Source organism: Cynocephalus volans, chromosome 1 (genome assembly GCF_027409185.1).
Source record: "Cynocephalus volans isolate mCynVol1 chromosome 1, mCynVol1.pri, whole genome shotgun sequence".
NCBI lineage: Eukaryota > Metazoa > Chordata > Mammalia > Dermoptera > Cynocephalidae > Cynocephalus > Cynocephalus volans.
This window is the reverse complement of record NC_084460.1, coordinates 154075493-154102691: the sequence shown is the minus strand read 5'-3', so window position 1 is coordinate 154102691 and position 27199 is coordinate 154075493.

The following is a 27199-nucleotide window of genomic DNA, read 5'->3' as shown; positions in this document are numbered from 1 at the left end:
GTGATTTTATTGTATCCTAAAGCAATATGAGGAAAATTTACATCTTTAAAACAAAGATATTCCCAACACAAAAGCAATTTCTGTCTCTCCGTTTAATAAGATATTCTTTCTTGTGTAGTTCCCTAGAATTTTCCTGTTATTTAATATTGTTGGTAATATTGAAAATAGCATCATTTTAAAATATGTGCTTTTGTAAATTAACTGTTACACATATGTCAATTTTTTAAATAAACATCAATATAATAATAATTATTTATTTATTTATTTATTTATTACTTATTTATTTTCAGTTGCTCTCACTAAAATATTAGCTTCCTTGGCTTTTTTGCCTTATTTCTTATTCTATCTTCAGTACCTTAAAAGTACCTGGCATATAACTGATGTTAATAAATATCATCTGAACAAATAATTTGTTGAATTAATTAATGGATGTATGAACAAATAAAAGACCATTCTTAAAAATTCAATTAGTAATGTCTCATAAACAATTTTACTCAATTCTCATTTTTTAATTGTTTACATTTCTTGTCCATTTTAACAACCTTAATTCAGCACTTCCACCACCACTACAGTTTTAAACATGGACTTTGATCCACCTACATACTGTGTGGATTATCACTTCCTTTCCCTTCATTTCTTCCTTCCCCAGTGCATTCTAGTCATGGCTGGTTCTCTATACAGAACATGATAATGAAGATAGATGGGGAATATGGGATATTTAAGGAAAGAGAAGTGAGAAAAGGGAAAGGGAAAGTGGCCAGGATTTACAAATAGACAATTATTTCAATTCTTTCTTTTATTATCTATTCCCAGAAACTCTTTGAAAATGAGTAAACACTTAAAGGTCTGGAAATGCACACTTCTATGCTACAAACGCCAAGTTTGGATTGATTTTTATACTCATACTATTAAAAATGAACAACGACAAAATCTCTCAAAGTGAAAAGAGGCACAAACAAACCCAAAGTATCAAACATGTTAATTCATGCTTCTCCTCATGAACATCACAGGATATCTCCTTAAGTTAATGTTGACCCATCTTTCTTTTTTCTTTTTTTCTCTGGCAGACATTTAAATTGGTGCTCAACAGCTAAGGAGAGTTGAGATCCACTCTCTCATTGACATGCTTCACCTTTGGTAAATACTGTAGCTGAGTGTAACTCTTCGCCAAGGATTAACAGCCAGTTTTCAATATCTTTCTAGACCTGCAGAAAGCAATTATAAGATATTGCTATTCACAAAATATTTTGCAATTCTTCTATATAGCACAAACAAAATCTCCTGAAGTCATGGACTTCCCAAGTTGTTAGTGGCCTCATATTAACTGTTCTTCTAAACATACTTGACATTAATTTTCTTTGAATGAATAAAGAAAGCAAGCACACCAGCAGGACAAAAAACTATTTTGCAGTTCTAGCTGAGAAGGAAAGAATGCCAGTTTATATATCAATCAAATGATAGGCCTCTCTACTGAGACTTCCAACAAAGGTGTTAAATGCATCTCAAAAGACTTGATACAGTTCCATTCATACAACTGACCTCCTTTTTCATCTTTGAAAATAAATTCAATAATATGAAAATAATGGAAATTAAAGAGAATTGTTGGGAAGTTAGGCTTTTCACGTGATTAAATTGCTCACCATCTTTTTTAAAAAAGTGGAGTACAAAGTAAAACTGAAAAATATATAAACTAGAAAATAAATCCAGTATTGAGAATGTAAATTAGTTTGGACTATACATAGAAAGTGAAAATTAGAAAGCCTGATTCCTTGAATTATTAAAGTAGGATAATGACTGTGTGGCTATTTCAGGATACCAAATTAGGAAATTGCCTAGTCATAAAACCTTAAACAGGTTTAATTCTATGTAAACCAACTTAAGGAAAAAACATAAACACATAGAAATCTGAACTGCAGGATTATTTTCTGTTATTAATAACTTTTAATGTCATACTTTAAAAAAAAATAACAAGGTTATGCACATTTATTTGTTCAAATAATAAATACATAAACTGAATAACAGATGAATAACAAAATAATCGATAGAAAGTAGGGCTCCCAATTCTAACAAATACTGGAGATGTAAAACTTATTAAAATTTCCATATTCCATTTTATAATCTCTAAAACTATTTGAAGTAGCTTTCTAAAGTCTTCCAAAAGCATGCAAATATCAAATTAACTTCAACAGAGGAAGATGAATAAACTTTCCAAAGGCAAATTAATTTTTCAGCCAATCAATATGTCCTCTTAATAAAAAGAAATCAAGAATAGAAATTAAATATGGAAGTTTAGAAACATAAATTGCATAAAAAATCGATGAGACATAACATAAATACAAGGGCACTTTCAAAAGTTCATGGAAAAATAGAATTGAAAGATAATGGAAATCTTTCCATGAACTTTTTTTGTTTGCTTAAATTTTTCCTTAAAAAAAAAACAATGATCGTAGAAAACATGATCTCTGACCACATTCATAGAAGAAAATTTAGAAAACTCACAAATGTGTGGAAATCAAACAACACTCTCCTAAATAAACAATGAGTAAAAAGAAAAATCACAGGGAAATTAGAGAGTACTTTGAGATAAGGATCAAAGAGCAACATATCAAAATTTATAGGGTGCAGGGCTCATGAAGTACTTAGAAGAAAATTGACACTCGTGAACCCCTATATTAAAAGTAAGAAAAATCTCAAATCAGTAATATAAACTTCTATCTTAAGAAAATAGAAAAAGTAGAACAAACTAAACCCAAAGCAAATATAAGTAGGAAATAATAAAGATTACAACAGAAATATATGAAATAGGAAATTAAAAAACAATAGAGATAATCAACAAAAACCAGAGGTGATTCTTTAAAAAGATTGACAAAATTTGCAAACCTTTATCTAGACTGACCAAGAAAAAAGACAGAAGACTGAAATTACTAAAATCAGAAATAAAGTAGGGGCATTATTACACTGCCACTGTGGTTTTTTGTGGTGGTGAGATTTAGTTTCTTTCTACTTCTCATGTGCATTTTTGTTCTACCAGTGTCTTTTGATCTTTCTTGTGGACTCATGGTAGTGATTATCGTTTTTCATATTCCAGATGCAGGACTCCCTTGAGGATTTTTGGTACATAGAAAAAAAACGTGTGGTGTGAACTCCTGCAGCTTTTATTCACCTGGAAAATACACTACTTTTCCCTCATTTTTGAAGGGTAACTTTGCTGGATGTAGTATTTTTTGCTGGCAGTTTTTTTTTTCTTTTAGTATTTTGAATATGTTAGCCCACTTTCTTCCGACTTGTAGAGTTTCTTTTGAGAACTATGCTGTTAGTTTGATAGGGGCTCCCTTATAGGAGACTTGACACTTTTTCATCCTTCTTGTAAGATTCTCTCTTCTGAGGGGGAAAAAAAAAAAAGATTCTCTCTTTGTCTTTGAGCTTTGCCAGTTTGACTATCATGTGTCTCGGAGAGAATCTTTTTGAGTTGAATCTGTTTGGGGATCTTTGAGCCTCCTAGATCTGAAGGTTTGTATCTCTCCCTATATCTGGGAAGTTTTCCATTATTATTTCATTGAATAGGTTTTCCATGTCTTTCCTGTCTCTTCCCGTTATGAAACACCCATGATTTGAGTGTTTGTGTGCTTAGTGGTGACTGCTAGCTCTTGTAGATTTTCTTCATTTTTTAAAATTCTTTTTTCTTTTTTGTGGTCCACCTGGGTTATTTCAAAAAGACTATCTTCAGATCAGAAATTTTTTTCTTCTGCATGTTCTAGCATGCTGCTTAAGCTATCGGTTGTGTTTTTTGTTTTATTGAGTGAATCTTTCAGTTCCATGAGTCCTACTACATTTTTTTTTAAGGTATTAATCTCTTTGTAAATTTCGTCCTTCATAGCCTGGATTTTTGTTTATTTGTTTCTTTCATGTGTTGTCTAACTGAGTCTTCTTGTATCTCAGTGAGTTTCCTTAAGATTGTTGCTTGGAATTCCTTTCTAGGCATTTCAAGGGTTTCCTGCTCTATAGGGTCTGGCATTTGAGAATTACTGTATTCTTTTGGTGGTGTCATATTTTCTTGGCTTTTCATATTTCTGATATCTCTACATTGATGTTGGGTCATCAGGTAGAGCAGCTGCTTCTTCTATTACTCTGGAATGGGCTTTGAGGAGAGAGATGTCCTCTTCTTTTTCCAGTCTCTGCTGGTGACTCTCCTTGTGTCAATGCAGTTGAGTGTCTGGTGGGCCATTTGAACAGTGGCAGTGGCTGCTGCTGTCATTGAGCCATTCTGTCAGGAGCAGTGGGTGTGGTGGTGTCTATGGCAAGTCACCTACATGGAAGTGGTGTTTTCGGCGTGCTCTCTTGTCTGCTTCTGGGTAAAGGGGTATGTAACCGTCAGCTTCTTGCCTTGGCATGTTATCTTGCCAGCTTCCAGGTGGAGCAGACTGCAGCCCAAGGCTCCTTGTCTAGGACCCCAGCCATGCTGATGCACCTGCTTCCAGGCAAAGGGGGCTGTGGCCCTCATCTCCTTGGCTAGGACTCTGAGTATTTAATGTCATACTACTACCCTCAGATGACATCAGTTCAGAAAAAAATATACAAATTACCAAACATTTCCAGTGGCTTTGTGACTATGAAGAGGTGTATGAAGTTTTTATTTCATCTTCACTACTTCAGTACTCTTTCATTTATTTATTCCTTCGTTCAGAAAAAAAAAAAAAATGCACTTAGCGACTATGAGTACGGAATTTATATTCTTCGCATATACACAAAAGAACATAGTCATTTTTTTGAGATCTTTAAATTTTATTTAGAGAGATTAAACATATGGATTAGAAAAATTAGGATTTTTAAAAAATATTAAATGAGTTAAAATTGTATGGCTAAGTATTGACAGCACTGTGTTCCAAACTTTTTCACACAGCACATGCAAAAAATGATGATTTTTATGGAACACTAAGATAGAAAGCAACTTGTAGCTAGCTGGACAAATTCAGGGCCACAGTAGTTTCCATCTGGATGCTGAGGGGAGTTGTTGCTCAGCACACCTACAATCTGTTCATGGTACACCCATGTTTATTGCACACTTCACACAAGCTGACAAGCTCTGAATTAGGGATTACCCAAGTGAGAAGAGATTGGGAGGAAGTGTCTTCCTGGTTTTGACTACTGCATTTATGTGTGTGTGTGTGTGTGTGTGTTAATAGATGAACATTATAGATTTCAATAATAATATAAAAAATAACAATAACAACAACAATAATAACAATAATAGAAGAATGCATGGAAAGAAGGTGTGGGTCAGAAAGAAAATCACGCATGAAGAAAATAAGTCAAAACTGAGGATGTTAAGAATATGGTGAGAAAATCTGTCACTTTAGTAAAAGCCATGATTCAATATAATGAAATAAAATGTTATGTGATCCACAATTACAAATTGTACAGAAATCATTTAGAATATTTGAGAATCATCTGAAAGTTTTGTGAAATAATTTGTGCATTTCGAGTTGTTACAGCAGAAGTCGTGTACTGTCCTACTACTAAAATCCATAAACGTTTCTGCAAGCTCATTAAAACTTATCAGCAAATTCTGTGTTGAGCATGTTATTAAATGAACTAAACAGTGTCTCCTCACCAAAGCAAAACCTTGAGCCAGAATTACAAGTCCATGACAGTAGCCATTTAGAATATAATTTTGTTGTAGCTTATTCACTCTAGAGCATCATTACACATATCAAGTAAAATTAAATGCTACTTTAATTTACTTTAGTAAAATTAAGTATTACCAAATTTGAAAAAAGCAAATAAAGCATAATTTCAGATAAACATTTTATACTTGAAAAAAATTGTTAGTTGGCTGGCTGTCTTAGGAATGCAAATCTTATCTATTAAGATGAGCATGTTCTTGATCTGACCCACTGTCTGGAATTGTCAACATTTTCTCATATTTGCAAGCACAGGCACATACAAAATTGAAATAGAGCAGTAAAAGTCTTCATTGTAGTTCTTTACTCTACAAGACCAAGCCCATGGCCATATGGTTAGAAGAAAACATATACTAAGGCTTTACCTTTATTCTTCTTATTATTCAAATTAGGCATTAAATCTTAACATTTTTTGTGAACTCTTAGGAAATGTTCACAAATTATGCTGATTTCTTTTGTATGGCTTCATATAAGTTATGAAAGGAAACAGGAATTTCTGTTAAGCTGTGTTACTTAAGTTACCTAGGACATTAATATAAGACAATTTTATAAAACATTACTAGGATTGATGATACCCTGTGAAATTAGTATGAATTACTATAAAAAGTAATCATCTATGTGAAAATTAATAAATTTATGTTCTAAAAAAAGAGAAAATATAAGAAGTACCTTTGAGAAGCATTGATTCAAATTCTGGAAAATAAGAGGTTTTCAAATTTTTTAAACTATGTGAATAGATAAATAGACATAGGATCTTTGTGGAAAAATTAATTAAAATTTATTTTGGATTTTCATTACCATCATTGACCAGCATACTTCAAACATAAAAACAGGTTTTAAATATTTAATTTTCTATGCTGCATGAAAGATTTTACAACAAAAACTTCAATGTAAAAAAGAATTTCTTTTTGATCATTTACTCCTGTATGACCCTATACATTTAAAATTCTTGATAAATATAACCTTTAAAAGTGTCTATGTCTGGCATGCAGATTTTGTGTGCCCTTAAGTTTTTATTCTACTGCTGACTTTATCTTACCACACGTAAAAGTGATTCCTCACGTAAGCTACAATAAGTTCTAGTTTGAACCAGAGCATGGATAAGTACTGCTTTTTAAGTTTTTCCAATTAACCTTATCTCAAGACATCTGATCACAAACTACAATACCTAAATAAAGCCTGTGAATGTAAGGAGATAAAACAATATGATAGGGGAATACAAATATGTTTTATTGGGATGATTTGTATGTCAGAGCAGCTGGATAAAGCTGTCCAACGTTATAGTACTAATAGGGTGGGAGGCAGAGCAATCATGTCCTGTGTTCCTTTATAGAATGAATCGTTGTTCCACATTGAATCTTTGCAATGCAGTGTGAAGGATGCTGACACAATCAATAATTCCCTCTTGGAAAAAAACGTTCAGAGATTTGATGTGAATAACATTATCCTATTTTCTCAAAAGTGCTTTCCTGCATCAAGTAATATGGCTTCAGACAGGGATTCCAACTGAGTTGTGGCATAAAAAAAGATTACGAGGATTCAGTAGATCAGCAGGAAGCACAGAAAGACAGCATCCTTTCTTGCAACTAGCTTGATTAAACCTAATGATCTAAGACAAAATTAAGATAACTAACTTATTATCAATATCTCCCCTAAGATTTTGCTTTCTTATTTGTCCAAAGTTAACAAACACCTGCTACATTTTTGAGAAGGTTCTGTTCTCAAATATTATATAGACTTAAGAATCTTTATTCTTTTATTTTCTTTTATTTTTAGAAGTTTTATTAAATTTTAATATTTACTTCTACATTTTTGTGGGGTACAGCATGTTGTTTCAATACATGCATATATTGCACAATGAGAATCTTTATTCTTGATTGGTTCTTAAAGTATCAATTATGAAAACACAAACGATTTCCTCCTATGCTTTTAGTGGAAAGTATTTATCCTTGGTTAATACTTGATAAAAATTAAACAAATGTTATTTTATTTGCTTACTTTCAGATCAAATATTCTCATATATTTTAAGCCTTGATTCACTTGAAAATAAATAGGTGGCTGTGTGTAAATAAGAAAAAGAAATGTACTTCTTAGGTAAAAGTTACACATTAAAGTTTTGCACATATAATCATTCCTTATAATTCTAGATCTTAATGGTTTTTCCCTTTTCCTTTATATGTCATAATATATGTGAAAAGAAATTGGACACAGTTACAGCAGATGATTTTGAGCCAAAAAATTTTGGCATCATCTACAGTCATACTGATAACCCCATTAACTGAGCCATTGCTTCTGATCATTATGAAGATATTGCCATGAAAATCCCAGCCAATACTTGAAATAGGATATGAGCCATAGTGTCTAGGATAATCAAGAAGCAAAATTCTCACCCCTGGAAATGACCCAATTATATTTCACTATAAATAACATCTTTCAGAGCAACACCTGGTAGCAATATAGATATTAATACAGACTTTTTTTTTTTCCAAAATAGTCTTTTCCATTATTTCAAAAAAATTGATTTCTCTCACATGGTTGTCCGACCAAATGGTGCTCAGTTGGTATCTAATGCAACTTGGAAATAAATTGAATTTGCACAACTAGACACCAGAATGCTAAAATGAGTTGATGCCGTCTTAGCCTAATGCACATGAACTAGCAAACATAGAGGTTTATTCTAGGCTATTTTATTATAAAGCTTACATACCTATATCTCTTACTTGTGGACATATCTATATTCCATTTGGGGATTATAAGTCATAGGCTCTGTATCATGTATAGATTTCCAAAGTAGTCAATTTTTATTTACGCATTGTTGACTTCCCTTGAAACCATAGATTAATTCTTTGAATTAAACATAAAACCCAACAGATAATGCTGGCTAAGAGTTCCTGAAAGAGTTCAAACTTCATGTGATTCTGGCATCATATGAATGATTTCTATGCTATCTTCCTGAGACCAAGAATGCCTAATGTAGTATTATTTTTGAAATAAAGGATTACTGATATCTCTTTATACTTCCTCAAATAATGTCTAGCACGTGATGCACACATAATCTGCTAATGATGCTTACCTACTCAAGTGATCATGTAATATTTGGAAAATAGACTTCAACCTTTAAAAATATGTAACAATAATTATAACTATGGAATAAATATATGTTTATATGCACCAACTATAAAAGGAGAATTTAAATGGAGATAGGAGTTTTGTGAATAGATATATTGGATTTTTTATCTTTGCTACAGTCAAAATTCATCATTTGCATTTTTTTGGGGGGGTTAATTTTGCCTTTTGTGTTTTCTTTCTTTTTTTTTTTTTTGTCTTTGGACCTCTGCTGCTATGAAACTTAATGCAAATATGTTTAAATCAATATAAATCTACATATTAAATTATTTTGGTCAAATTTGCATTTTGAGATTTATCTGTAATTGCACATCAAAATAATTTTGCATTTATCAAAGGTTTTCGTGACATTAATTTTGAGAAGGAAAAAATATTTGAGGGGAAGGGCAGAAGCCGTGCAAACAACTTTGATAGCTTACTAGAAGGATATTTTGAAATCAGAATCAAAACAAATCCTTCATTTGTTAATTTAATCAACATATAATTAGTGTGACAAACCTTTTTTTTGATCTAACAATACAAAGATAATAAAGTATGGATCATACCACCAAGAAGCTCACAGTGTACAGAATAGCTCATAATCCTCCCAGAAACATAAACCTGTCTCTCATTCTGACCAGCTTGTAACACTTTAGAATCCAGGAAAACTTGCTTTCCTTAACAGATACTATTTTTTATGGATATATATATATATAGTATTATAAGAAAGACAAAAATTTCTCCTGCATTAGTTAGTTTAATAGATAATGTTGGCAAGAAACTGATAGATATTTCCAATGTAGGGCATGGAATATCCAAAATATGTTATGCTTTGAGGAAATAAGCTGAATATAAAAATTGATACAGAAATCTTGACTTAAAAGAAATAAATATTACCTTTAGACATTAAGTAAAGCTTTGGGCTTTCTTTAAGAGGCAATCAGAAATGACTGGACATGAAATATTTCCTATAAATTCAGACAAAGAAAACAACTGACTGAGAGTTAGACAATATTTACAATCAACAGACATTAGTATCACTGCTTATGGATTAAAATATTCAAAACATGCAACAATGACTCTAAAACTGGACAGAGACACAAATTTATTCCAAGTTTCTACAATAACTTTTAGTATCAAAGATACTAACTTTTAGTATCAAAATATAGATAAAAATTATACAGATATATATATAAATGACAGTAATCTACTTTTGAGCTCACAACATTTTAATAACATTAGTGTGAAAAATATAACTATAATCATATTCTTAACATGTCACTTGTTCGTTTTTCCAGAATTACAGTTAACATTATTATATGTGAAAGAATGTCAGGCAACCTTGAATTTTTTTTTTCACTTTCTCTTAGAAAAGTATAAAAATATCCTGATTTTCACCCTGCATGAGCAACAATTGAAAACTTAAAAAGAATTTTGCAATAACTTCTAAGAATTTTCCCAGGGATGGCTGAATTTATGAAATATCAAGAATAACAGTAGCAACGAGAATAAACTTATTATATTTTCATGAGATACCTAACAAGGTTAACCAAAAAACAGCTTTCTAAATTATTACAGCTTTAAAGAGGTAAATACTATTAATAGCTCCATAAAAATAATTTTAAAAAATAGATTAAAAGGCATTCCAGTGTTTCTTTCAGATCGAGGAAGATTAAAATAAAAAACAAAAGCTATGAAAATTTTAAACTTTCAAAACTTAAATGGACAGACATCTAATAACACTTCAAGGATTGCACCCCTTCCTAATATCCCCCAAAGTCTCAACCCATTACAGCATCAACTCAATGTCCATTTAAATTTTATCAGCTTAAAAATCTGAAATCTTATTATGTAAATTATCTAAATTTGGTATGGGTGGAACTCAGGGTGTAATACGTTTTGGGGCAAAATTTCTCTCCATCAGCAACAGAATGTATTATTTGTGAAACTAAACAAACAAATTTTCTAATCCCAAAACATAATCATGGGATAGGCATAGGATAACAGTCATAGGAAAAAAAGAAAGGTAAAAAAGTATAACATGTCCCAAGCAATTTTGTAATCCAGTTGAGACAACTCTTTTAAGTTTCAAGGTCAGAGAATAATCCTCTGTGGTCTGCTGCTGTACCCCAAGGTTTCAAAGCTCTGCATTCTAATTGTTTTTATTTTTCATGAAAAGTAGTGCTTGTTTGTCACTGAGTAGTTTCATCAGTCAGTTTCCTACAAGTTAAATTTCTCTAAGGAAGATATCCAAATGGCCAACAGACATATGAAAAAATGCTCAACATCATTCAGCATCCGGGAAATGCAAATCAAAACCACATTGAGATACCATCTAACCCCAGTTAGGATGGCTAAAATCCAAAAGACTATGAACGATAAATGCTGGCGAGGCTGCGGAGAAAAAGGAACTCTCATACATTGTTGGTGGGACTGCAAAATGGTGCAGCCTCTATGGAAAATGGTATGGAGGTTCCTTAAACAATTGCAAATAGATCTACCATACGACCCAGCCATCCCACTGTTGGGAATATACCCAGAGGAATGGAAATCATCAAGTCGAAGGTATACCTGTTCCCCAATGTTCATCGCAGCACTCTTTACAATAGCCAAGAGTTGGAACCAGCCCAAATGCCCATCATCAGATGAGTGGATATGGAAAATGTGGTACATCTACACAATGGAATACTACTCAGCTATAAAAACGAATGAAATACTGCCATTTGCAACAACATGGATGGACCTTGAGAGAATTATATTAAGTGAAACAAGTCAGGCACAGAAAGAGAAATACCACATGTTCTCACTTATTGGTGGGAGCTAAAAATTAATATATAAATTCACACACACACACACACACACACACACACACACACACACACACACACACACAAACGGGGGGGGGAAGAAGATATAACAACCACAATTATTTGAAGTTGATATGACAAGCAAACAGAAAGGACATTGTTGGGGGGAGGGGGGAGGGAGAAGGGAGGGAGGTTTTGGTGATGGGGAGCAATAATTAGCTACAATGTATATCGACAAAATAAAATTTAAAATAAAAAATAAATAAATAAATAAATAAATAAAAATAAATAAATTTCGGGATCTACAAGCCTTTTTTATTTCTTTCTCTGTTTCTTTCATTCCAAGACTGTAGTGTTTCTGGTAGAACAAATATCTCAAGAATTTTATGGGTCTCCTGTGTTTGTCACAGGGATTCACTACATTAGACAGGAGGCTAGTCCCCAGATATTTTCTAGACAATTCAACTTCTCTTTTTGGCATTTTCTAAGATGGCTGAGATAAAAGTATACTTCAAAAAGTCCGTGGAAAATGGAATTAAAAGATAATACAAATGTTTTCATAAACTTTTTGAAGACCCTTTGTATTTAATGTATAATTAGGTTTATTATCGGCCTTTGCAGTCATTTTAAGAAAGACGTGAATGAATTTAAGGAACGCAAGTTTACGGATAAAAAAAGTTAAAAAATAAAAAATGAATTAGGTAAAAGATTGAAGATGTAGGAATATTTCAATGGAAAAAAGGGATGAAAAGCTCTAAGAAAATTCCCCATGTATATAAAAGCCATTATATGATCACAGAAGACATGGCTTCCAAACAATAAATGCAAACAACTTAGAAATTTTAATTTATCATAAGCTCAATATGCATTTTTTTTTGTTATAGCAATCAAAAGAATAACAATCATAAACTAAACCTCCTTTGGTAAGTGTACAATATATAAACTAATTAAAAACAGTGACAATGATACTTAACTATAATAATCAGGTTACAACTGAACTATTGATATGTAATAAATGTTACCAGTACTTAATGGTAACAGTGGTTTGTTCTCAGCACATACTCTCAACTACCTAGAAATAAGACAATATTTCCCACTAAGAGTTAAGTATATGCACAAAGCTAAATAGCTGATTCAAATATGCTATCTCCTAAAGGAGATAGAATATGAGGTCTAATAATAATTTAATTAATATGTGTAAAGAAATAATAGTTTAATCCTAAATGTAGTTAGTTAGTTTAGAAGCAAAGCAAATGAAAACTCAAAACCAAAAAACAGTGTTTTGAGGCCTGGCCCATACATTCAACGTCCAGGTGAAAGGGTGTGTTTCCAAAGAGGTTTCTTTTTTCATAATATTTGTTGGGGGTGGAGTTTTATACAGAGAATTTAGAAAATTTCTCAACCTGTTGAATTTCTTATTAGCGTTAAATTTAACAAGTTAGAGTGAAGCCATTAAATATTCAACTTATCTCCCCTAGCTATAAATCTATAGTCAGAAAAAACTCCAGTTAATGTTTTTTGCTTGTTTGTTTTTGTTTTGTTTTGTTTGTTGTTTGTTTTCCACAGAGATCTGCACTTCAGGGGAAAAATATATCATCACATGGCATTTTTGAGTTTCTGGTCATTGTAATGGTAATTTTTCATGCTAAATAAATAAACTTCTGTTAAAGATATGGTTTCCCAGTTCGTTTGAACACATCGGTAATTCTATTATGGCAAACGAGTACGTTTCAATTTGGTGCCTTCTGCAGTCTAATTGCTAGACTCGTTCAGCACAAGACATTGGCAATAAAAAGTCCCTGGGCCTTGTAGGCACAAAGTCTGGGTGTAGGACCCTATTCCAAGCAACCAGCAATTGTGCCATGGGACAAATTACTGATGGAACTGAATAATCAAAGGATGAAGAATCAAACATGAGATAAGAAGAGTAGCATTTTTTCTGTCTTTAGCTATTTCATGGATTTAGTACAGACAACGATTAGATTTGCTCTGCTTGGTAGTTTGTTGCAAAGCAGTAGATTAAATAGTTAAGAAGATAGTATGCCAGTTAAGTTACTAACATTAAGTGTTTTACAAGAAAGGCCCCAGTTTTGAAAATCTTGAGGCATGTTTGATGTTGGAGAAGGTGTTCAAGAACAATATTGAAGTCAATATTTTTCATATACTTTGAAATGATGCTTCAATTAGATGTGACTTTAAATTTCTATGAGTTCTAATGTTGATTTACCTGAATCTTATAGTAAAAAAAGCAAGAAAACAAAAATATTCTACATATTTGTTTTAAAGGAACAATTTCTAATATTTTGATATTAAAAGAAAAATATGTTCTATCTCTCCTTTAATTTAATTTACTAAAATTCACTTCAAGTTGAGAAAAAAAATGGAATGGAATTGGGCAGATATTGTTTCAGCATTTTCTATACAGGTAATCGCAGGGAAATTGTCAGGAAAACACACAAAATCATTTAAGAAAAGTTCTTAGGAAAAGAAAGAAACAGATTAAGGAAATAATGAAGCCAACACCAAAATTTAAAGTTTGGATGTAAAACACGTTTTGGAAAAGTAAATAAGATATAAACAGAGAGGTAATATCTCCATTAATTTGAACAAAATAAGAATGGTAGTCATCTTGGTGAGACCTTTATCAGTGACGTTAAGAGAACAGAAATCAGATTGCAGAAAGTTGAGAGAAGCAGTAGAGGGAGGAGTAGGAACACTGGTTACGAACAGTCTTTAAATAAATTTGTGATACGAAGGAGAGGTTAGCACAGTTACCTTAGGAGAAGTTAAGTTACAAGAAGAAGCGTTGCTTTCAAGATGGTTGGGTTTTTCTCTTTGTTTTTCTGTGGAGTTTTGTTGTTGTTGTTAAAGCAGGTTGTGTGCTAAAGAGAAAAAAAAGAAATGAAAGAGAAAAGGAAGAAAGGCAGATACATTATGATATGTCATCCTTTACATAATGAGAGAGAACAGCATTTATTGTACAGGATTAGCTGTGAAGAGTTATTGAGTTAGAGTATATTTCTTCCATAGGGATATGAAAGAAGGTGTTAGAATTTACTTCATTTCACATGATCAGGTTTCTCAGAAATTTTGTTAATAGGTACAATTTCCTATAATGTTTATAGTGTCTGATAAAACTGCTTTGACATTCTAATATTTTATTCTTTAACAGTGAGCTATAATGGATGCCCAAACAGAGGGGCAAATATACAGTTTTTAGAGAACACATCTTTAAATACTTACTCACAATCATTTATTCTTCTCAAAGGTATGAAACAGTAGGAAAACATCTCTTTGTACTAATTAGACTCATGTAATTAACATGATATAATGAGATTAGTTATACACACGATGTTTCAAGAGTAGAACTACAGTCATTAAGAGATATAGCTCAGACTTAATGATTAAATATGGAGTACCAGGAATAATAATAGAGTGGGTTTAGGAAAAATTGCAGCTAGCAGGTAATAGTTTTCTCCTTTAAATTCAAGAAAAAAATATTTTGCATCCTGCAACATTATTGAAATTATTAACCAGCTCTAGTTTTTGATAGAGTCTTTAGGTTTTTCTATTCTCCAATAATGAGCTAACAGAAAGTGAAATCAAGAAAGCAAGCCCATTTACAACAGTCACACAAAAGATAAAATACCTAGGAATCAATTTAACCAAGGAGGTGAAAGATCGCTACAATGAGAACTACAAACCACTAGTGAAAGAAATTAAAAAGACACAAAAAAATGGAAAGACATTCCATGCTCTTGGATTAAGAGAATTAACATTGTAAAAATGTCTATACAACCCAAAGTGATTTACAGAGTCAATGCAATCCCCATCAAAATATCAATGACATTCTTCACAGAACAATGGAATAGAATAGAGAATCCAGAAATCAACTCACACACTTACTGCCATCTGATCTTTGACAAAGGCACCAAGCCTATTCACTGGGGAAGGGACTGCCTCTTCAGCAAATGATGCTGGGATAACTGGATATCCATATGCAGGAGAATGAAACTAGATCCATACCTCTCACCGTATACTAAAATCAACTCAAAATGGATTAAGGATTTAAATATACACCCTGAAACAATAAAACTTCTTAAAGAAAACATAGGAGAAACACTTCAGGAAATAGGACTGGACACAGACTTCATGAATACGACCCCAAAAGCACGGGCAACCAAAGGAAAAATAAACAAATGGGATTATATCAAACTAAAAAGCTTCTGCACAGCAAAAGAAACAATTAACAGAGTTAAAAGACAACCAACAGAGTGGGAGAAAATATTTGCAAAATATACATCTGACAAAGGATTAATATCCAGAATATATAAGGAACTCAAACAACTTTACAAGAAGAAAACAAGCAACCCAATTAAAAAATGGGCAAAAGAGCTAAGTAGGCATTTCTCTAAGGAAGATATACAAATGGCCAACAGACATATGAAAAAATGCACATCACTCAGCATCCGGGAAATGCAAATCAAAACCACATTGAGATACCATCTAACCCCAGTTAGGATGGCTAAAATCCAAAAGACTCTGAACGATAAATGCTGGCGAGGTTGCGGAGAAAAAGGAACTCTCATACACTGTTGGTGGGACCGCAAAATGGTGCAGCCTCTATGGAAAATGGTATGGAGGTTCCTCAAACAATTACAGATAGATCTACCATACGACCCAGCTATCCCACTGTTGGGAATATACCCAGAGGAATGGAAATCATCAAGTCGAAGGTATACCTGTTCCCCAATGTTTATCACAGCACTCTTTACAATAGCCAAGAGTTGGAACCAGCCCAAATGCCCATCATCAGATGAGTGGATACGGAAAATGTGGTACATCTACACAATGGAATACTACTCAGCTATAAAAACGAATGAAATACTGCCATTTGCAACAACATGGATGGACCTTGAGAGAATTATATTAAGTGAAACAAGTCAGGCACAGAAAGAGAAATACCACATGTTCTCACTTATTGGTGGGAGCTAAAAATTAATATATAAATGCACACACACACACACACACACACACAAAACGGGGGGGGGAGAAGATATAACAACCACAATTACTTGAAGTTGATACGACAAGCAAACAGAAAGGATATTGTTGGGGGGGAGGGGGAGAGGGAGAAGGGAGGGAGGTTTTGGTGATGGGGAGCAATAATCAGCCACAATGTATATCGACAAAAAAAAAAAAAAAAATGGAAAAAACAATTTGACCATTCATATGGAACAACAAAAGACCCTGAACAGCCAAAGCAGTCCTGAGCAAAACAAATAAATAAATAAAGCCAGAGGCATAACACTACCAGACTTCAAATTATGTTACAAAGGTATAGTAACCAAAACAAGATGTCACTGGCATAAAAACAGGCACTCAGACCAGCGGAGCAGAATAGAGAACCCAGAAATCACCCCTTAGGCTTATAGCCATCTGATATTTTACAAAGGGAACAAAAACATATATTGGGGAAAAGACTGCCTCTTCAATAAATGGTCCTGGGAAACTTGGATATCCATATGCAGAAGCATGAAACTAGACATGCACCTCTCACCATATACTAAAATAAACTCAAAATGGATTAAAGACTTAAGTATAAAACCTGAAACTGTAAAATTATTAAGGGAAAATATAGGTGAAACACTTCAGCGACTAGCTCTGGGCACAGACATTATAAACAAGACCCCGAAAGCACAAGCAACAAAAGAAAAACAAACAAATGGGACTACATCAAACTCAAAATCTTCTGCACAGCAAAGGATACAATCAACAGAATGAAATGACATCCTATAGAGTGGGAGAAAATTTTTGCTAACTATGCATTAGCATGGGATTAATATCCATAATATACAAGGAACTCACGCAATTATACAATAAAAAGACAAGTTACCCAATTAAAAAATAGGCAAAAGAATGAATAGACATTTTTCAAAGGGAGACATACTAATGGCTAAGAGGTACATGAAAAAAATACTCAACATCACTAGTCATCAAGGAAATGCAAATTAAAACCACATTGAGATATCATCTCACCCCATTTAGACTGGCTATAACCAAAAGACAGAGAATAACAAATGCTGGTGACGATGTGGAGAGAAAGAAATGCTCCTACATTGTTGGTGGGATTGTAAATTAGTATAACCACTATGGAAAACATTATGGATGTTTCTCAAACAACTACAGACAGATCCTCCATATGATCCAGCAATCCCTCTGCTGGGTATATACTCAAAGGAATGGAAATCATCATGTTGAAGGGATACCTGCACTCTCATGTTTATTGCAGTTCTGTTCACAATAGCCAAGACATAGAACCAACCTAAATGTCCATCAGAGGATGATTGAATATAAGGAAAATGTGGTATATATACACCATGGAATACTACTCTGCCATAAAAAAGAATGAAATTTCCCCATTCGCAACAACATGGATGAGCTTGGAGAAACTTAATGTTGAGTGAAATAAGCAAAGCACAGAGAGATAAATACCATATGTACTCTCTCATAAGTGGGAGCTAAGAGATAAAGAGAAAGGAAAGAAAGACCACAGTGGTGCGTTGGACTTGCAGAGGGAAAGAACATACCTAGGGATACAAAGTGGAGTGGGGAAAGGGGGATGGGGAGGGATAATTGGGTGGGGGACATGGGGATAATCACATTTTGTGGCAAAGGACATGCCACCAGTATGGATCTGGCCATCACATCTTAGGCACAAGGGGTGACAATTTGCTTTGTACCCCATGAATATTCATAGCCAATAAAAACAAAACAAAACATTTAAAATAATTAAAAAACTATACAGTATATAGAGTTTTAGAATTTCCTTATTAAATTTAATTATTAGAATTTCAAAGAAAATTAAAAATAAATAAATTCAAGAAAAAATATTTTCTACAGTATATCTTTCACTTTTATATACTTCTAAAAGTGATTTTTTCCTGGAGTCTAGAAATTGGCTCTTTTTATTCTCCATTTATTCTGCACATATCAATGCTTTTGATTTGAAACTGGCTTGATATAAATCAATGTGCCTAACAACAATATAGAAATGATTTATGAAGCCAGTTTTGATTCAATCCATTATTTGAAATATTTTTATATTCTAAATAGCTATTATTTCATTTGTGTTTTTTATAGGCATGATCATCACCCTTTAATGTATATAAATGCCATTTTTTAGTTTATAAAATATAATTACCAAATCTAAAACATTTAACTAACAAAAGTAACTAACAAATTTAAAATTAACTAACAAATTTAAAACATTCAAATATACAAGAAACATTTAAGTATCTATAACTATAATGATTTCTAGCATAATATGCTGCACGATAACATAGGCAGGGAAGAGCAAAAATTTTTTTGGAGGGGATGAGTGATTCCTGTAGAATAATGTTACAGATGAAATACATTAGCATACCCAAGAAAGTAAATATATTAAAACTTATTGCACTTATGTGACTTAATCAATTCAAACCTTTAATATTATATTTTTAATTAATCAAAATGTCCAAATTTTGACCAAGATTTTTTTTTTTTAGTTCCAAAGAGTTTGTGTGTATAAATTCAAAATTAAAAAAACAAAAATCACATTTTTTTGTATCCATATTGAGGAAAGTAAGAAAACATTTTTATATGCTTTTCTGAAAACTAAAAAGCACTACCTGACAGAAAGCCTAGAGGAACATAGAATATGTATATTTTACTTTCTTCATTCAGCACCTAGTAAAGGAGCACATACCTGTGGGTGCTAAATAAATAATTTTGACAAAGATAATGATGACTGCATATAGACACTGAGAAGAAACTTATAAAATTTGAATTGTGTTTTGTAGTAAAAAAAATTGCAATTCCCTGTTTCATGATTCAACTGCCAGTACTTCTCTCTAATCCTACTGTTTTCTGCACTGTTTTCATGCCTTTCCCCTGCCTTCAGTTTTCAATGCCATAAGGTGATTCCACAAGCAATACAAATTAGAATAAGTTCATTTGGTTGCTTCATTATCTTTTAGCATGAAGCCATAGTTGAGTAACATATTAAATCTACTCTAAAGTTGATTATACTGTGGTGGGATACCAATGCACATTGCTGTTCATTGTGGGTAATAAAAACCTGTAGATTGAGCTAAGACAGCACCTGTTAAAACTCCTCAAATTAGGGATCTCCTCTACAATATTACTGATAAATAGATGTTTACCTACCACCTATTTGAATATTTCTACTTAAATAAAATATTGACTTTCAACATATTATATTTTGTTTGGCTGTCTCCAACTGTTGGAAAATATTTCATTATTGAACCAAATCCCAAATTCAATTAATTCCTAGTTCTTTCACCTTGTTCATTTTCTGAAAACATACAAAGACTAAACGGCATCTTTCTTCAGTGTTACAGCTTTACCAATAGTTAAGGACTCTGAGTTTCTTACAAATAGTGTAACCAGGTGTCCTGTTTGCCTTGGAAAGTCCTAGTTATGTCTGTTTTTATGAAAGAGCATTTTTTCACTATAGGAATTGTCCCGCATTTTTTATTTTTTTAAAAAATGAAATATTAGTATTAAGAATTGTATAAAATAAGCCAGAATCAGTTCAGTAGACTCTTAATTAGCCCTCCCATCCTTTGGCAAGATATCATCTAATAGTGTATATGATATATAAGCAGTAACAGTGTTATCGATTTAACATGTGATTAATTAGAAAAATGACCAAAGATAACTCTTCATTCTTTTTCTGAGGGCACATGCTGATAGAAACACAACTAAGGTGTAGCATAAGCTAGGGGCAGCTCTTTCCAGCACTGCATAGTGGCAAAAAAATTATTCAAGCATGATGTCCTTGTAAACCACTTGATGTGTCAGTCAACTGTGCCATGGTCTATGCCACAGCTCATAACATGCAGGAAGCTTCCAGGCTACTAGTTAATATAGTCAGTCGAAAATGTGGGAAATCATAAACTGGATACATGGGAAACATATATGGGAAATAGAGAGAAAATACGGAAAAGTACAGAAAATACCACCATAGAGAAAATACAGAAAAATCTGAATGCTTTTGCGGTAGCTGTTTAGTAAACTTGATGCATGATGTAAATTTACAACTATTTTGCTGTTTAATGACACTTTATTTTGCTTTCAGATATCAGCAGTTCAAAAAATTTAAAGTGATTTGTAATTAAAATTAAGAACTGAATTTCTCTCTCAATAAAATGGATAATAAGTATGGATTTGCAAAAATTTTGAAAAAATGAATGATGTTTACTGAAAATATGCCATTGCAGAACATGCATTTCCATATTACTCTGATATATGGCTTTTTAGTTAGATCAAACATTTATTCTCCTAAATTAATTTAGCTCATTTTCAACTCCAAACTTTTGAATGTTTTGTAAATTTAGTTAAAAATTTGCACATTGAGCATTTTCTTTTTATGTGCCTGTTGGCTATTTGTATGTCTTCTTTGAGAAATGTCTATGCAGCTTGTTTGCTCATTTTTAATTTAATTATTTGTTTTTTTACTAAACTGGTTGAGTTACTTATTAGTCCCCAACTGGATGTATAGTGTGCAAATACTTTTTCCCACTCTGTAGGTTTTCTTTTCACTCTGTTAATTGTTTCTTTTGCTGTGCAGAAGCTTTTTAGTTTTATATAATTCCATCCTATTTGTTTATTTTTCCCTTTATTGCTTGCACTTTTGGAGTCTTATTGATAAGTCTTTGCCCAGTCCTACTTGTTTCCCATATGTTTTCTTCTAAGCATTTTATAGTTTCAGATCTTATACCTAAGTCTTTAATACATTTTGAGTTGATTTGGGTATATGGCAAGAAGTATGGGTATAGTTTAATTCCTCTGCACATGGATATCTTGTTTTTCCAGCACTGTTTACTGAAGAGGCTGTCCTTACCCCATTGTATGTTCTTACTGCCTTGGTTGAAGATCAGATGGCTGTAACTGCATTGGTTGATTTATGGGTTCTCTACTCTGTTCCATTGGTCCATGTGTCTGTTTTTATGCCAGTTACATAAAAACATGCTTTTTTTGTTACCATACCTTTGTAGTATACTTTGAAGTTAGGTCATATAACGCCTCCAGTTTTATATTTTTTGCTCAGGGTTGCTTTGGCTTTTAGGGTCTTTTGTTGTTTCATATGAATTTTAGGAATTTTTTCTCTATTTCTGTGAAAAATGTCATTGGTGTTTTGATGGGGATTGCATCGAATCTGTACATTGCTTAGGGTAATACATTTTCACAAAGTTAGTTCTCCCAATCCAAGAGCATGGGATGCCTTTCCATTTTTTGGTGTTCTCTTTAATTTCATTCAGTAGAATTTTATGGTTCTCATTATAGAGATCTTTCTCCTCTTTGGTTAACTTTATTTCTAAGTATTTTATTCTTTTGGTAGCTATTGCAAATGGGCTTACTTTGTTGATTTCTTTTTCTGTTTGTTTGTTGGTGGTGTATAAGAATACTACTGATTTTGTATATTGATTTTGTGTCCTGCAACTTTAATGAACTTATTTATTAGCTCTAGGAATTTTTTGGTAGAGGTTATGGGTTTTTCTATACGTAGGATCTTGTCATCTGTGAACAGTGACAATTTGACTTTGTCTTTTCCAATTTGGTTATCTTTTATTACTTCCTCTTGACTGATTGCTCTAGCTAATACTTCCAATGCTATGTTAAATAGGTGTGGTGAGAGGGCACATGCTTGTATTATTCTTGTTCTTAAAGCAAAAGCTTTCAGCTTTTTCCCATTTGTTATGCTGTGGGCAGTGGGTTTGTCATACATGGCTTTCATTGTGTTGAGATACTTTTTTTCCAAACCTAATTTGTTGAGGGTCTTTATGATGAAGGGATGCTGAAAATTGTCAAATGCTTTGTCTGTGTCTATCAAGATAATAATATGGTATTTGTCCTTGCTTTTGTTAATGTGGTGTATCACATTTATTGATTTGTAGTTTTTGAACCATTCTTGCATCTCTTGGGTGAATCCCACTTGATCATGGTGTATTATCTTTTGATGTGCTTTTGATGTGCTATAGTATTCTGTTTGCTAACATCTTGTTGAAGATTTTTGTGTCAATGTTCATCAAGTTCATTGACATGTAGCTTTATTTTTTGTTGTGTCTTTGTATGATTTTGGTATAAGGGTGATACTGGCCTCATAGAATAAGTTTGGGAAAATGGCCTCTCTTTCAATATTTTGGAATAGTTTTAAAAGGGATTGGTGTTAATTTTTCTTTAAAGGTTTGGTAGAGTTCAGCAGTGAAGCCATCTGGTCCTGGTTTTTGTTGTTGTTGTTCAGAGACTGCTGATTACTGCTTCAATCTTGTTGCTTATCATTGGTCTGTTCAGGTTTTCTACAACATGACTAATCATCAAGAAAATGTAAATGAAACCTGCATTGAGATATCATCTCACCCCAGTTAGACTGGCTATTATCAAAAAGACAGAATAACAAATACTGGCAAGGATGCAGAGAAAGGGGACTCTTCTATGCTGTTGGTGGGACTGTAAATTAGTACAACCATTATAGAAAACAGTATGGAGGTTTCTCAAACTACAAATAGATCTACCATATGATCCAGCAATCCCACCACTGTGCACATATCCAAAGGAATGGAAATCATCATGTCAAAGGGACACCTGCACTCCATGTTCATCACAGATCTATTTACAATAGCCAGGAGTTAGAACCAATTTAAATGTCCGTCAATGGATGATTGAATAAGGAAAATGAGGTATATATACAAAAAAGGAAATAAAAAAAAGAATTAAATTCTGCCATTTGCATTAACATGGATGAGCTTGGAGAAAATTATATTAAGTGAAATAAGCCAGGCGCAGAAAGAGAAATACCATGTGTACTTACTCATGGGAGCTAAAAATGAAAGAAAACAAGAAAGCAAGAGGAAAGGAAAAAGGAAAGGGAGGAAGGAAAGATGAACCACAATAATGCATGAACTTTCAGAAGGAGAGAAATTATCTATGCTCACTAGAATTGGGAAAGGGGTAGAGGGTTAGGAGAAATTAGGGAATGGACATGAAGAATAATTATGATTTGTAATTATGAACATGCTCATAATACTGATTTGATCATTAAAAAACCCTGATGCTCTATATTATTCTCTGAAAAATAATAATATTCTCTTAGCTTGTTTTTTGTGAAATAAAATTTTTTGTGAAGTGCCTAAAAAAAAAAAGTTGCACATTGAAGAAAAAGTAATTATATACATGTGGTAGCAATATTAGTAGCAATATTGAAACCAACAAAGCAAATTTTTATGAATCACAATTGGTTTTGTGAGTGAATAACTCATAATTGAATTCAAATGAGCACTGATATTTTAGCAATTAAAATAAACTTTATAATCGTCAAAAATTATGTACACAAGAATAACTAAACTACATATTTTTTGTGATGAATTGAAAGCTTAATAATAATCAATATTACAAGATAATAATAATCCCTTTAGCATGGCAGTACATAATTTTACTCTTTGCTGCTTTGCATCAATTGCATTTTAGAAATTACAAAAAAGTATTTCGCAAATCAACTTCAGTAGGCTATAATTCCCACTTTTTGTAAATCTGTCCTTCATAATTTGGTCATATTTGTTTCAAAATCTGTTTAAAATCTTCAATCAAATAATTTCCAATATTTATTCTTTTCACTTGCATATTTTGAGATAAACTCAACGGAGTTATGATATATTATCATTTTTAAATATTGTTGGATTTTGTGCTATTTTGTTACAGAGCTTTGCATTTATGCTCCTGAGGGACACTTTTCTGTGATGCTTTTTCTTCTTTTTTAAATAAGGATTTATCAGCCTCTCTTACAGGATTCATGCTGGCCAGCCCCATCAACTTAATTGGGAATCCATAAATAACAATAATAAAGTCACAATCATTTCTAAAAAAATTGAATTGACTAGAAGAAGTCAACTTGGGTATGAATGCCATCTATTCAAAGAAGTGTATATCCATGGGTGGTAAATTATTTAACACTCTGTACCCATGCTTGCTTTATAAGTAATGTGAGTTTAATTATTATGTAAAATGATGGGCTGCATCAACATTCTTCAGGGATTGCATCAACTGAAGAGAGCCACCTTGTTTCATATCAAATTCCATTCACAGGGCAGCCTGTGTCCACTGACTCATCAACAGGGAATATGACACCAAGCTTTAGGATCCCAGATGGAAACAACTGTGAAGAGCCATTCCAGCTCCAGAACTCTCCACAAGGTGGACCAATACTGTTGGGGGAAGGGTATCACAAATAATCTCCCTGTGCTCAATACCGCTTATTCTTCTTCCTTCCAGAGATGAGGACCCCAAGAGCTTCCTCCTATAAACAACCTTCTTACTAACTTCTTATTCTAAGGAATCTAACTTTCAACAATTATAATACAAAGAAAGGATATTGTGAAAGTAATATTATATTCTACAAATAAAGCACTTAGAACAGTGCCTGCAACATAGTAAGCACTGAATTCCTGTGATGAATAATTAATATATTTGAAAATGGCCTATTTAAAGGCCTAGCTTTAGGATAAGAGGGAGCAATCAATAGATATGCCAAGAATGGCTTCTCAAAGTGAGAAGTTTAAGGAGCACATTTATTTAATACTATTTTTTGAGAACATAGAAAAATGAATTTTACTTATGCTATGATGCCTTGAGAAGGATAAGGACTGCAGCTCTGACTTACTAGTAGGGCCATATTCTACTGATTCAAGACAGAAAACCTAGATTAATTCATGGTTACACTAATTTTACTAAATGTAATAAAGAAAGACAAGTTCCAGTTACATATTTATCTATTGGTGTATGCTCATAATAAATAACTCCAAATTTTAGTGGCTAAAAAAATCTATTTTACTTTAGAGTTTTGTGGGTCAGACAATTAGAAAGGAATTCAGCTGGACGGTGTGTTTCTATTTCACGTGGCATCAGCTGGCATGACCAGGGCTAGAGGATCCACTTCTGAGACAGCTTTCTTACTCACTTGGTTGGCACTTCTAAGCCTTTAGCCACTCTTTCTTTCTCCACATGGCATTTTATCCTTGAGAGCCGCTCTAACCATCCCCATATCCCCAGTTTCTTTTTTTTCTTTTCTTAATTTTATTTTGTCAATATACAATGTGGTTGATTACTGTGGCCCTTTACCGAAACCCCCCCTCTCTCCTCCCTCTCCCCACTCCCACCCAACAATGTCCTTTCTGTTTGCTTGTCATATCAACGTCAATGAATTGTAGTTGTTATGTCTTCTTCCCCCCCCCCCGGGGGGGGTTGTGTGTGTGTGTGTGTGTGTGTGTGTGAATTTATTTATTTATTTTTAGCTCCCACCAATAAGTGAGAACATGTGGTATTTCTCTTCCTGTGCCTGACTTGTTTCACTTAATATAATTCTCTCAAGGTCTATCCATGTTGTTGCAAATGGCAGTATTTCATTTCTTTTTTATAGCTGAGTAGTATTCCATTGTGTAGTTGTACCACATTTTCCGTATCCACTCATCCAATGATGGACATTTGGGCTGGTTCCAACGCTTGGCTATTGTAAAGAGTCCTGCAATGAACATTGGTGAACAGGTATAACTTCAGCTTGATGATTTCCATTCCTCTGGGTATATTCCCAGCAGTGGGATAGCTGGGTCATACGGCAGATCTATCTGCAATTGTTTGAGGAACTTCCATACCATTTTCCATAGAGGCTGCACCATTTTGCAGTCCCACCAACAGTGTATGAGAGTTCCTTTTTCTCCGCAACCTCGCCAGCATTTATCGTTCAGAGTCTTTTGGATTTTAGCCATCCAAACTGGGGAGAGATGGTATCTCAGTGTGGTTTTGATTTGCATTTCCCGAATGCTGAGTGATGTTGAGCATTTTTTTTCATATGTCTGCTGGCCATTTGTATATCTTCCTTAGAGAAATGCCTACTTAGCTCTTTTGCCCATTTTTTAATTGGGTTGCTTTTTTTTTTCTTGTAAAGTTGTTTGAGTTCCTTATATATTCTGGATATTAATCCTTTGTCAGATGTATATTTTGCAAATATTTTCTCCCACTCTGTTGGTTGTCTTTTAACTCTGTTAATTGTTTCTTTTGCTGTGCAGAAGCTCTTTAGTTTGATATAATCCCATTTGTTTATTTTTCCTTTGGTTGCCCATGCTTTTGGGGTCATATTCATGAAGTCTGTGTCCAGTCCTATTTCCAGAAGTGTTTCTCCTATATTTTCTTTAAGAAGTTTTATTGTTTCAGGGTGTATATTTAATTCTTTAATCCATTTTGAGTTGAGTTTAGTGTATGGTGAAAGGTATGGGTCTAGTTTCATTCTCCTGCATATTGATATCCAGTTCTCCCAGCACCATTTGCTAAAGAGGCAGTCTCTTCCCCAGTGTATAGGCTTGGTGCCTTTGTCAAAGACCAGATAGCTATAGGTGTGTGAGTTGATTTCTGGATTCTCCATTCTATTCCATTGATCAGTGTGCCTGTTTTTATGCCAGTATCATATTGTTTTGTTTATTACAGCTTTATAGTATAGTTGAAAGTCAGGAAGTGTTATGCCTCCAGCTTTATTTATTTATTTTTTTTGCTCAG